Source organism: Mirounga leonina, unplaced genomic scaffold (assembly GCF_011800145.1).
Source record: "Mirounga leonina isolate KUSES-001 unplaced genomic scaffold, KU_Mleo_1.0 Mir_168, whole genome shotgun sequence".
In the NCBI taxonomy this organism is placed as follows: Eukaryota; Metazoa; Chordata; class Mammalia; order Carnivora; family Phocidae; genus Mirounga; species Mirounga leonina.
Genome location: NW_023270426.1, coordinates 11868869 through 11881462, shown reverse-complemented (window position 1 = coordinate 11881462; position 12594 = coordinate 11868869). Strand labels below are relative to the sequence as shown.

General features: G+C 41.6%; 1 long non-coding RNA gene across 3 annotated transcripts in view; it reads left to right on the top strand.

Annotated features, from left to right (window-relative positions):
* The window catches only part of LOC118016583, a 452221-nt gene that overhangs the window by 69629 nt on the left and 369998 nt on the right, over positions 1-12594 (top strand). For all 3 annotated transcript variants that reach the window (XR_004680865.1, XR_004680867.1, XR_004680866.1), the window contains exon 2: positions 8091-8257. This is a non-coding gene — a long non-coding RNA (uncharacterized LOC118016583). The remainder of the gene's footprint in view (positions 1-8090; positions 8258-12594) is intronic.

Sequence of the window (12594 nt, the reverse complement as noted above, 5' to 3'; positions counted from 1 at the left end):
TTGTTGTCTGATTGCTGTGGCTAGGACTTCCAATACTATGTTGAATAGCAGTGGTGATAGTGGACATCCCTGCCATGTTCCTGACCTTAGGGGGAAAGCTCTCAGTTTTTCCCCATTGAGAATGATATTCGCTGTAGGTTTTTCATAGATGGCTTTTATGATATTGAGGTATGTACCCTCTATGCCTATACTCTGAAGAGTTTTGATCAAGAAAGGATGCTGTACTTTGTCACATGCTTTTTCTGCATCTATTGAGAGGATCATATGATTCTTGTTCTTTCTTTTGTTAATGTATTGTATCACATTGATTGATTTGCAGATGTTGAACCAACCTTGCAGCCCAGGGATAAATCCCACTTGGTCGTGGTGAATAATCCTTTTAATGTACTGTTGGATCCTATTGGCTAGTATTTTGGTGAGAATTTTTGCATCCATGTTCATCAGGGATATTGGTCTGTAATTCTCCTTTTTGATGGGGTCTTTGGTTTTGGGATCAAGGTAATGCTGGCCTCATAAAATGAGTTTGGAAGCTTTCCTTCCATTTCTATTTTTTGGAACAGTTTCAGAGGAATAGGTATTAATTCTTCTTGAAATGTTTGGTAGAATTCCCCTGGGAAGCCATCTGGCCCTGGGCTTTTGTTTTTTGGGAGATTTTTGATGACTGCTTCAATTTCCTTAGTGGTTATAGGTCTGTTCAGGTTTTCTATTTCTTCCTGGTTCAGTTTTGGTAGTTGATACATCTCTAGGAATGCATCCATTTCTTCCAGGTTATCGAATTTGCTGGCATAGAGTTGCTCATAATATGTTCTTAGAATTGTTTGTATTTCTTTGGTGTTGGTTGTGATCTCTCCTCTTTCATTCATGATTTTGTTGATTTGGGTCATTTCTCTTTTCTTTTTGATAAGTCTGGCCAGGGGTTTATCAATCTTGTTAATTCTTTCAAAGAATCAGCTCCTAGTTTCGTTGATCTGTTCTACTGTTCTTTTAGTTTCTATTTCATTGATTTCTGCTCTGATCTTTATGATTTCTCTTCTCCTGCTGGGTTTAGGCTTTATTTGCTGTTCTTTCTCCAGCTCCTTTAGGTGTAGGGTTAGGTTGTCTACTTGAGACCTTTCTTGTTTCTTGAGAAAGGCTTGTATTGCTATATACTTTCCTCTTAGGACTGCTCTGCTGCATCCCAAAGATTTTGAATAGTTGTGTTTTCATTTTCATTGGTTTCCATGTATTTTTTAAATTCTTCTTTAATTTCCTGGTGACCCATTCATTCTTCAGTAGGATGCTTTTTAGCCTCCATGTATTTGAGTTCTTTCTGACTTTCCTCTTGTGATTGAGTTCTAGTTTCAAAGCACTGTGGTCTGAAAATAGGCAGGGAATGATCCCAATCTTTTGGTACCGGTTGAGACCTGATTTATGACCTAGGATGTGATCTATTCTGGAGAATGTTCCATGGGGACTAGAGAAGAATGTGTATTCCGTTGCTTTGGGATGGAATGTTCTGAATATGTCTGTGAAGTCCATTTGGTCCAGTGTGTCATTTAAAGTCTTTATTTCCTTGTTGATCTTTTGCTTAGACGATCTGTCTATTTCAGTGAGGGGGGTGTTAAAGTCCCCCACTATTATTGTATTGTTGTCAATGTGTTTCTTTGCTTTTGTTATTAATTGCCTTATATAACTGGCTGCTCCCATGTTAGGGGCATAGATATTTACAAATGTTAGATCTTCTTGTTGGATAGACCCTTTAAGTAGGATATAATGTCCTTCCTCATCTCTTATTACAGTCTTTGGTTTAAAATCTAATTTGTCTGATATAAGGATTGCCACCCCAGCTTTCTTTTGGTGTCCATTAGCATGGTAAATGGTTTCCACCCCCTTACTTTCAATCTGGGGGTGTCTTTTGTTCTAAAATGAATCTCTTGCAGACAGCATATCGATGGATCTTGTTTTTTAATCCAGTCTGATAGCCTGTGTCTTTTGATTGGGGCATTTAGCCCATTTACATTCAGGGTAACTATTGAAAGATAGGAATTTAGTGCCATTGTATTGCCTGTAAGGTGACTGTTACCGTATATTGTCTGTGTTCCTTTCTGGTCTATGTTGCTTTTAGGGTCTCTCTTTGCTTAGAGGACTCCTTTCAAGATTTCTTGTAGGGCTGGTTTCGTGTTTGCAAATTCCTTTAGTTTTTGTTTGTCCTGGAAGCTTTTTATCTCTCCTTCAATTTTCAATGACAGCCTAGCTGGATATAGTATTCTTGGCTGCATACTTTTCTCATTTAGTGCTCTGAATATATCCTGCCAGTCCTTTCTGGCCTGCCAGGTCTCTGTGGATAGGTCTGTTGCCAATCTAATGTTTCTACCATTTTAGGTTACATATCTCTTCTTCCGAGCTGCTTTCAGGATTTTCTCTTTGTCTATGAGACTCGTAAATTTTTGTTTTTTTTTTTTTAAGATTTTATTTATTTATTTGAGAGAGAGAATGAGAGAGAGAGAACAAGAGCGGGGAGCGGGAGAGGGAGAAGCAGACTCCCCGCCGAGCAGGGAGCCCGATGCGGGACTCTATCCTGGGACTCCAGGATCACGACCCGAGCCGAAGGCAGTCGCCCAACCAACTGAGCCACCCAGGTGCCCGAGACTCGTAGGTTTTACTATTAGATGTCGGGGTGTTGACCTATTTTTATTGATTTTGAGAGGGGTTCTGTGCTTCCTGGATTTTGATGCCTGTTTCCTTCCCCAAATTAGGGAAGTTCTCTGCTATAATTTGCTCCATTATACCTTCTGCCCCTCTCTCTCTTTCTTCTTCTTCTGGGATCCCAATTACTCTAATGTTGTTTCGTCTTATGGTATCACTTATCTCTCTAATTCTGCCCTCGTGATCCAGTAGTTGTTTATCTCTCTTTTTCTCAGCTTCTTTATTTTCCATCATTTGGTCTTCTATCTCACTGATTCTCTCTTCTGCCTCATTTATCCATTAGCGCCCTCATATTTGATTGCACCTCATTAATAGCCTTTTTGATTTCGACTTGGTTAGATTTTAGTTCTTTTACTTCTCCAGAAAGGGCTTCTCTAATAACTTCCATATTTTTTTCAAGCCCAGCTAGTATCTTTAAAGTGATGATTCTGAACTCTAGATCTGACATCGTACTAATGTCGGTATTGAGTAGGTCCCTGGCAGTCGGTACTACCTCTTGTTCTTTTTGTTGAGGTGATTTTTTCTGTCTTGTCATTTTGTGCAGAGGAGAATAGATTAATGAGAGAATAAATGCTAGCAGAGTAACAACGTCCCCAGAAAATATACTCTAAACAAATCAGAAAAGACCTGAAGCAGTGGGAAAAGAAAGGGAAAGAGAGAAAAAAGAAAAAGAAAAAAAAGAAAAAGAAAAAGATAAGGATAAAAACAAACAAAAACAAACAAAAATAAACAACAACAACAAAAAAAACCAGAATGTGATCAAATATGATCAGCCTGGTATATAGATCAGTGCCACACACCAGATTTGGGGTGTATTTTGGTCTGTTAGAAGAAAGTGCCTCCCAAAATTTTAAAGAAAGAAAAACTTATATATGTACAAAAATAAGGGTTGATATGATGGAGCGATGGAATATGACTGTAAAGATGGAAATTATAAAAAATTTTATAAAAGGAATTGATAAGAAGTTTGAAAAAAGAAAGAAGAAGATTTAAAAAAAGAAAAAAGAAAAAAGGATAGAATGTGATCAGGCAGGGGAGTAGAAAAAACCATATACTAGAGATTTAGGGTATATTTTGATCTGTTAGAAGAAACTATCTCAAAAATTTAAAGAGAGAACAACTTATATATATATATGCCAAAAATACGGGAACTACTATGAAGGAATAGAATATGACTCTAAAAATGAAAAATAAAAATGTTTTTAAAAAAAGGGATTAATAAGATATTGGTTGAAAAAGGGAAAAAGAAAAATTCAAAAAAAAAAAAAAAGAAAAGAAAAAAAGACAGTTAAAAAAAATTAACTTTGAAAGACTAAAGAATCATGGTAAAAAAGCCGTGAATTCTATGTGCAGTAGTCCCCTAGCGCTGGAGTTCTGCCGTTCTCATTGATCGGTAAACTTGGTCTTGGCCGGCTGTTCTCGCCGATCTTCTGGGGAGGGGCCTGTTGCCGTGGTTTCCAAATGTCTCTGCCGGAGGCGGAATTGCCCCGCCCTTGCCCCTTCCCGGCTAAGTAATCTGCTCGGGTTTGCTCTCCGGGCTTTTGTTCCCTGCGAGCTTTCCGTCCAGCTTTGGAGGCAGAGAGTGAAAATAGCGGCCTCCAATCTCCGCCCCGGAGGAGCCGAGAACTCGGGGCCCTGCTTCTCAGTGAGCCCCCAGAGAAAAGCCGCCAGTCACTCCCGTCTCTCTGGTCTCCGGCTTCACTCCGTGCTCACCCGGCCTGTGACCGCTCGTTTCTATCTCTGGCACCGGACCCCGGGTGGAGTCTCCAAACCCAGCAGATCCCTGCGGTGCACTCCCGCGCGGCTCCTCCCGGGGGAAGAAGGTGAGTCTCCCCGGATCTGCCGCTTGTGGGGTCCCCGCTGGAGGAGCAGGGGCCCAACTGTGCGGCGGATCACGGTCTATGGCCACCCCGAGCTGAGAGCCCGCGCCTGGGCTCCTCCTCTGCAGCCGGCTTCCCTGCTCCGATACCTGGGAGCTCTGCCACACTCAGGCACCCTCGGTGTTTCTGTGACCCCGAGGGTCCTGAGACCACACTGTCCCGGGGGGTTCCACCCCCCGCTTAGCCACCAGAGTGACGTCCCTCGGCGGAGCAGACTTTTAAAAGTTCCGATTTTGTGCTCCGCGGCTCTATCACTTGCCAGAAGTGGCCGACGGAGGCCCCTCCCCCGCCGTCTATCCTCCCGAATATTGCCACGGATTCACTTCTCTGCACGTCCTACCTTCCAGAAAGTGGTCGCTTTTCTGATGAGAGAGTTGTTGCTCTTCTTTTCTTCGATCTCCTGTTGAGTTTGTAGGTGTTCAGAATGGTTTGATCCCTCTCCAGCTGAATTCCTGAGAGGAGACGAAATCCAGAACTCCTACTCCTCCGTCATCTTGCTCCGCCCCCCTCTGCCACTCATTCTTTCAACAGTACTTCTTTCTGGTTATGTAACTTCTCTTTGCTTTGGTTCCTTCATTTTTGAAGGTATAGGGTTAGCTTCGATTGTTTAAAAAAATTAAATATCATGGACCCCTTGAAGCAGGTAAGCTTAGAGCTTTGCTGGTTGAAGTTGTGGTAGAAAGGCAGAGTTAACCTGGCTCTTCTTACTCTCCCAAGTTCTCCCCAAAGGGTCATCCACGGAGCCAGGTCGGAAACCACTGGACCTGAATCTGTGCATCCCAGAGTCAGGAGAGGTTGTTGTGGCCTGGAGTATCTTAGGAGCAGTTAAGATGTGTGTGGAGATGATATTTTGCTTTTCCACATTACATTTTCAGCTGGTTTTCTTAACAGGAAACATTTGTATAACTGTGGTCCTCTAGTAGTTGGGCACCCAGGATCAGTTCTTGTGTTGGAGAAAATGAAATGTAGCTCTCAGAGGCAGGACAGCAGTTTTCCTGACCTGCCACTGTCTTGCTGAGTGCTCTTTTGAAAATTGCTCAAGATCGTCACACCTCATTCCCCCCTCGTTTTTCCATAAAGACCTCTGACTGCAATGTGCATCATTTTGAGGTTCTGGGAAAAGAAGAAGCTGGTGTCTGTCCTTCAAAGTCATGTGTTTGTTCTCAGTTGAGTGGAGGACGTTTGAACTCTTCTGGACCTTGATGTCTCTCTGAGTATCTCCTAGTTCAGTAGAATACTCTTAACCACTTGCCTTCTATGGGCTCAAGTAAAGAAAATTGTTATTACATCTTTTGTGGAAAGCTTTTTCCGCTTCTATTTTGGTCTTCCCCTCTGAGCGTATTGTATGAAAAGAGTGGAGGATTATCCTCCTTTAAGGGAAAAAGAATCATTTCATTGTTCGGTTGCTGTGTCAGGGGTCCAAGTCATTTCCAGTAGCTGGCCCTTCTCTGACCCTCTGAGGCTGCTGGTTAGCACCGACTGCAGAGACCTTGGAGGAACACTTTAAGGGATTGATTCAAGGCAGCAGAAACCTCTTACGCCCACAACCTAACAACCTTTCTTGGGATTCACTCAGAAGGCGTATCTGGGACCTCTACTTTTTGGCTTTTGAAGTAATGTATCTTCATTAGGACTTAGAAGTAAACATATATTTTTAAGGCTCGAAGAAGGAAGCAATTTGTCTTGAGCACAGTAGATTTGATCTTTAGAGAGAGGTGAAAAGCCAACTTTTTTTCAGCAAAAGCTAAGGATGATGAATGAAACGCCCAGGGCTAAGAAGGCCTCTTCACGGCAGAGAGAGTTATCTTTAGAAGGATTTTTAAATCAACACGCATCTAGCTACCTGGCTAAGGAGTACTTGATCGGTGACCTTTTCATGGGATGTTTGAGAAGAACAAAACCCCAATATTGTAACTTGCATTTGTGAAAGAGTCAATATCCACAGTATCAAAGGAATATATCTTGCAAATTATAATTCCTTAGAGTCTTTGTTGGAAGGGTAAGCTCTCTTTGCCTGCACTGTCTACAGAATACATGAGGCTTGTCCTCTGGAAGTGTGCCATTAAGTGAGGGCATGCACAATTCTTTGACTTTTCCTTTATATGGGTCTTTTTATATTTAGACACTTTTTTTTTTAAGGATTTTATTTATTTATTTGAGAGAGAGAGAAAATGCAAGCAGAGGGAGGAACAGAGAGGGAAGGAGAGGGACCAGCAGACTCCTCGTGAGAGCAGAACCCAACGTGGGGCCCGATCCCAGGACCCTGGGATCATGACCTGAGCCTAAGTCAAGAGTCCGATGCTCAACCGATGGAGCCACCCAGGTGCCTCTATTTAGACACTCTTGGTATATATGGGCATTGCTATCTTGGGAGAGTGGATGTTGGTGGTAAGATTTCTTAAGATGAAGTTTTATTTATCTACAGAATTAGAGGTTTGGTTGATGTACTAGTCTAGAATTTGAGTCTAATTACAAGGTTTTTACATTTTCATAATTTATTTTTGTTTTGATTTTGATTTTGCTGGTTTAGCCACTAGGCATTTGACGCTAAGCAGACAAACAAACATGACCCCCTTCCCCACCGAAAACCTAAGAAAACGACACAAGTACATAGCACTCTTGCAGACAGTAGCGTGAGAAAACGTGATTCACTTCAGAATGATCTGATTTATGACCTGATTTCATGGAAATCTTAAAAATGGCCTATATTCATATCACACACTTTTCTGTGTGCTTGATGTACATTATATCATTTAATTCTTTTTTTTTTTTAAGATTTTATTTATTTATTTGAGAGAGAGAATGAGAGACAGCATGAGAGGGAGGAGGATCAGAGGGAGAAGCAGACTCCCTGCTGAGCAGGGAGCCTGATGCGGGACTCTATCCTGGGACTCCAGGATCATGACCTGAGCCGAAGGCAGTCGCTTAACCAACTGAGCCACCCAGGTGCCCTATCATTTAATTCTTTAAACAACTCCATGTGACAGGTACTATTATTACCCTATTCTACAGAAGAGGAAATTAAGATGTAGAGAACACAAGTAATTTGGTCAAGATTACCTTGTTACTAAGTGGCAGAGCTGGTTTTCAAATCTAACACTCGGTTCAGTGCCCATGCTCTTGGAGGGATGTGCCATCATCACAAGGGGATACAGGATGGCCTGTGTTTATGGAGCACCTACTACAGCTTGGATTGACAGGAGGAAAGAGGCACAATATTACCCTATGAAGAGGATAGTGTTAACCCTGGGATAATGCATCCATTGGGGAAGGTGGCATATTGTACCAGGGTGATTTAATGCCACATAAGTACATGCTAGGTCTAAATTAATTATCCTCCAGAATATGTAATTTAGAATCATTAAAATGTAAAAAAAATTGGAAGGTTTAAGAGAGTTGAATGAAGATGAGTTATAACTAGCTTTTTTTCTTTAATATAAAAAGACCTAGGAAAAATACTTGGATAAAGAAAATTAGTTTCCAGTTGTAGAATCTGTGGAATGATTTTTTTTTTTTTCCATCTAGGCTAGAGATTCTTTCATTCACGGAACTCATCACGTTTGGAAGGCAGCCATGCTCATCTCTACCACCAAAGCACGCTGAACTCATCCCATTTGGATAGACCTCTTGGTGTTTGGTTTGAGAAAACAACCATTGGCACAAAGTTGATGAACTTCCACGCATGCACACAGGTGTGACTCCGGATCTCAGCCTTTGGGGGGCAGCTGGGTGTAGCCTGGGGGATACCATTATGGATGATGACCCAAGAACCATGGAACACACCTCTCAAGACCTTGGCTTTACATAACCCCCCCCCAAACTTAGATACAACCAATGAAAAGGAGGGAATTCCAAATAAATGAAAGTTGAGTTTTTATTACTTTTGTCAAATGGGAACTCCAAATATAAGTCAAATTATTCTACCCGTAATTTTAACATTGAGGTTTTGGTCTCAGCTAATACAGTCACAAAGGATAGTCTTTGAGTCATGCAAATAGAGAATTGGGATTTTTTTTTTAAAAATGAGAGTGTCATTGATGAGTTTGTGGTTTATCCCTGAAGAATTCCATGCTTTGGAGATGGGTCTTAGATTGTGGAAAGGCAGATAAGACTGGGAGCATAGATAATAGTAGGAAAAATCATGGAGGCTCACAAATCTAAGGAACCTATTCTGAGATTTTAACATGTGTCTGAGTTAAAAGTGCTCACACTTACAACGGAACAAGTTCAAATGTTCTTATGTGAAACAAAGTCCCTTTTTCAAAAGCACCATTGACAGAGAAGTTGGATCCTGCTATTAATCTTCTTTAGGTAGGAAAGGGTAAAAGGTACAGATTTCTCATCTACAGTTTTCTTTGGACTAGGGCAGGGATGTGCCTGAGCACATAAAAAATTTTCTTTTTGCCAGGCTAAGACTTTTAGAGCCACTTTTTATAAAGCTCTAGAAACTTGGGTTTATTTCATGATCAGCTTTGTATGAAAATCTTCCATATCAAGAATCACTTTAGTAGAAGGAGAAAATGAGGGGACTGGTGGGTGTTAGTGTTACCTCAGGCTTCTCTGGTTCTTGCCATGGACGCTGTGCGTCATGGAATTTCTCCTTTTGGGGACTGGCTGCTACCTTGAAGCTTTGCTCTGTGGCGATAAGTGTCTTGGTTTCAGTTTTCCTGTTGATGCTCATTTTGACAGGTGCCTACCTCTCTTGCTTTCCAATTTTCCTGTCTTTTTGGGCCACTGACCTGAATGATCGAGGATCCTCAGACTGTACTCATGTTTGTAACACACTTATTTTTCTTTATTGTATAAGCAATATGTATGAATTGTAGAAAAATACAGATAGAAATAATAAGAATCAAAGGGAAGAAGGGACAAAATATAAAACCAACCATAATTATAGAATCCAAGGCATTATTGTTAACCACTTTGTGCAGAGTATTTCAGGGTATGTTAGCAAAATAGATATTATCAAAATAGAATCATTTAGAAACTCTTTCAGACTCTGCTTTTCCTGCTTAATATATTAAATATATCCCAATAGTACCACTAACCTTTATCGACCTGATATAAAGGCTGAATATTATTTTGTGTAATGGCAGTCCCAGAGCTGGTTTAACATTTCCAACATGGTCAGACAGTTTATTTCTAATTTTTCCATTATAGAACCACTGTTATGACTCTACCCTTTTGGCTGCACCACCCACATGATTATTTCCTCAGGATAAATTTCCAGGAGCAGGAGTGCTAGGTCAAGACATGTGCAGAATTTTAAGTCACCTGGTAGATCGCCAAATTGCCCTGTAGACTGTGTGGCCCAATTTATTCGCCCACCAGCCAAGCTCCAGAGTCTGGCGCTTTGCCTTGGCGTCGATTGTCTTTTTTTAGTCCCCTCAGCTTCCTTTTATTTATTTGTTTGTCGTTTGTTTAGTTTAGTTTTTTTATTGACTATGGTTGACACACAAGGCTACTTAGTTTCAGATGAAGTACAACAGAGTGATTCCACAAGTCTGTAGACCCATCTCTCACCACACAACACTGTTGACTCCCCTGTGCTGTACCTTTCATCCCTGTGACTTACATGGATGTGGCTTTCGGCGCTGGTTCTCGTGAGAGACACACTACAGATCCCCTCCAGGCCTTGTGTGGTGAAGGCCAAACAATACAAAATAAAATGCCAGGCAAGCAGCAAACAAACGCACTAGGAAGTGGGTATTTAGGTTGAGGAGAGGGAGATGGTCGGGTGCATTCTGCTCGGCTGAGTGTGTTCTAGTATCTTCCATCTGTGCACAGCACGGCTCTCACAGACAATGAAGGTTGAACGTGCCAAAGGTTCTTCACACGGGGGCCACGGTGGGTCCCTGATCCCCCACTCCTCTGAAAATGTGTACTTTTAGCTTCAGCGCATGCAAGCTTTTTACGGAGAGTGTCTGTAACTTCCTTCAGGTTTTCTGAAGGTCCTCTAGGGCTGACAGGTGTCCCTCATGAAAGGAATGATTCAATATATCGGCTTCTTGTCTCCTGAAATGAAAAGAGAAAAAAAGGAAGGAAAGCAAAAGAGATCTTTTTCCTTTACAATGAAAATATTGCTCAGCTTGTATCAGGCTGCTCTGAGAATTGCTGTGTTATTTTTGAACTCATGATTCCTGAAATCCGGGATAAAAATGGTTCTTCTGAAATGACCAGGCATTTGCTTCTGTGCCTCCTCTAGGAATGGGGACGGGGCAGCTTTGTCCTCCATTTTGGGAGGGGTTACTAAGAGAGTGAGCCCTCCCGGTCAGTGGCCCAGGTCAAAAACCTGCCTATTGGCCTTGGCATGGCTTCTCCCAGCAGTGGATCCCCAGGTCCAAATGTAGACGTTAGCCAGATGTAATTGTGTAAGAGAGGGCCCGCGATCACAAAAAGAACGCACGATTGTTTTGTTTTTTAAAGAATTAAGGACAGGGGCGCCTGTGTGGCTCAGTCAGTTAAGCGTCCGCCTTCGGCTCAGGTCATGATCCCAGGGTCCTGGGATGGAGCCCCGCTTCGGGCTTCTTGCTCAGTGGGGAGTCTGCTTTTCCCTCTGCTCCTCATGCCACTCTTCTCTCTCTCTTAAATAAATAAATAAAATCTTAAAAAAAAAATAAAGAATTGAGGACATTTATGAAATAATTGAAAATTATGAGAATCCTTCCTGGGGGGGTTCCTGGGTGGCTCAGTCGGTTAAGAGTCCAATTTTTTATTTCAACTCAAGTCATGATCTCAGGGTCATGAGATCAATCCCCCCCACTTTGGGCTCCATGCTCAGTGGGTAGTCTGCTTGAGATTCTCTCCCTCTCCCTTTGCCCCTCCCCCTGCTCACTAAATAAATAAATAAATAGATGAATAAATAAATAAATCTTTAAAAAAATAAAGAATCCTTTCTGGATATTTGTTGATATTATGGCATAATGAATATCCATCTATCTCCATACACACACACACACACACACACTTTTATTGTGGTAAATTATATGTTCTGTTTTGAATTTGCAAGGAGAGAGCAGTGTCCAGTGGCAAACTGAAAACAGAGTTGAGGATGAGTGGGTGAAGGGGGGATGGGAAGGGACGGTCTGACTCTCGAGTGGCTGGGGGGCCAGGTTTTTAAGCACTACGGTTGAGACCTGAAGATGGGTTTTATTTCCAGAGCACACAGAGGTGTGATTCCTGGACTTTAAAACAGATTCTTTGTTTATTTTCTACTCTGTCTTCTGCACTACTGTTTGGTACTTCTTGGACTCTAAAACATGAATCCTAACCCTCCAGGATTTCTCTTAGAAAATGCAGCATTCATCACTCCCAGGGGCTTCTGACACAAATAGATTAATAATAAGCAAGGGCTTTTGTTAAAAAACATTCCCCTTATGCAATTTTATGCCATTTAACCCTGAAGGTATAGGTAACTGAACTTTCTAAAACTTTAAGGCCTAATTTGGGTTGAGTGACTTAAGCCACGATAATAATAGACTTTGAATAATCATAATTGATTAAAAATAAATTCTAAAGACATGAGGGGCGCCTGAGTGGCTCAGTCGTTAAGCGTCTGCCTTCGGCTCGGGTCATGATCCCAGGGTTCTGGGATCGAGCCCCGCATCGGGCTCCCTGCTCAGTGGGGAACCTGCTTCTCCTGCTCCCACTCCCCCTGCTTGTGTTCCCATTCTCACTGTCTCTCTCTGTCAAATAAATAAAATCTTAAAAAAAAACCCTAAAGACATGAATCAGCTAAGAAGAGATCTAGAAGGCATGTAGCTTGATTTGAATTGTGCCAAGACGATTTTTAAAAAACATTACCTCAATCTCAAGTACGGAGAATGTTTAATGATATAATGCTGCCACCTAGTGCTTATGCCCTGTTAGTGCAGCAATATTTGTGGCGTTGACAAGTAACTGCTTCAGTGAACGGTTAGAATTTTCTAGACAGTAATTATTTGCAATTTTATTGGAGCATAAGTTGAATGTATTTACCATAAAACACAGATTTTAATGGCTCGCAGAATCCTTGAATTCCCCGCATAGC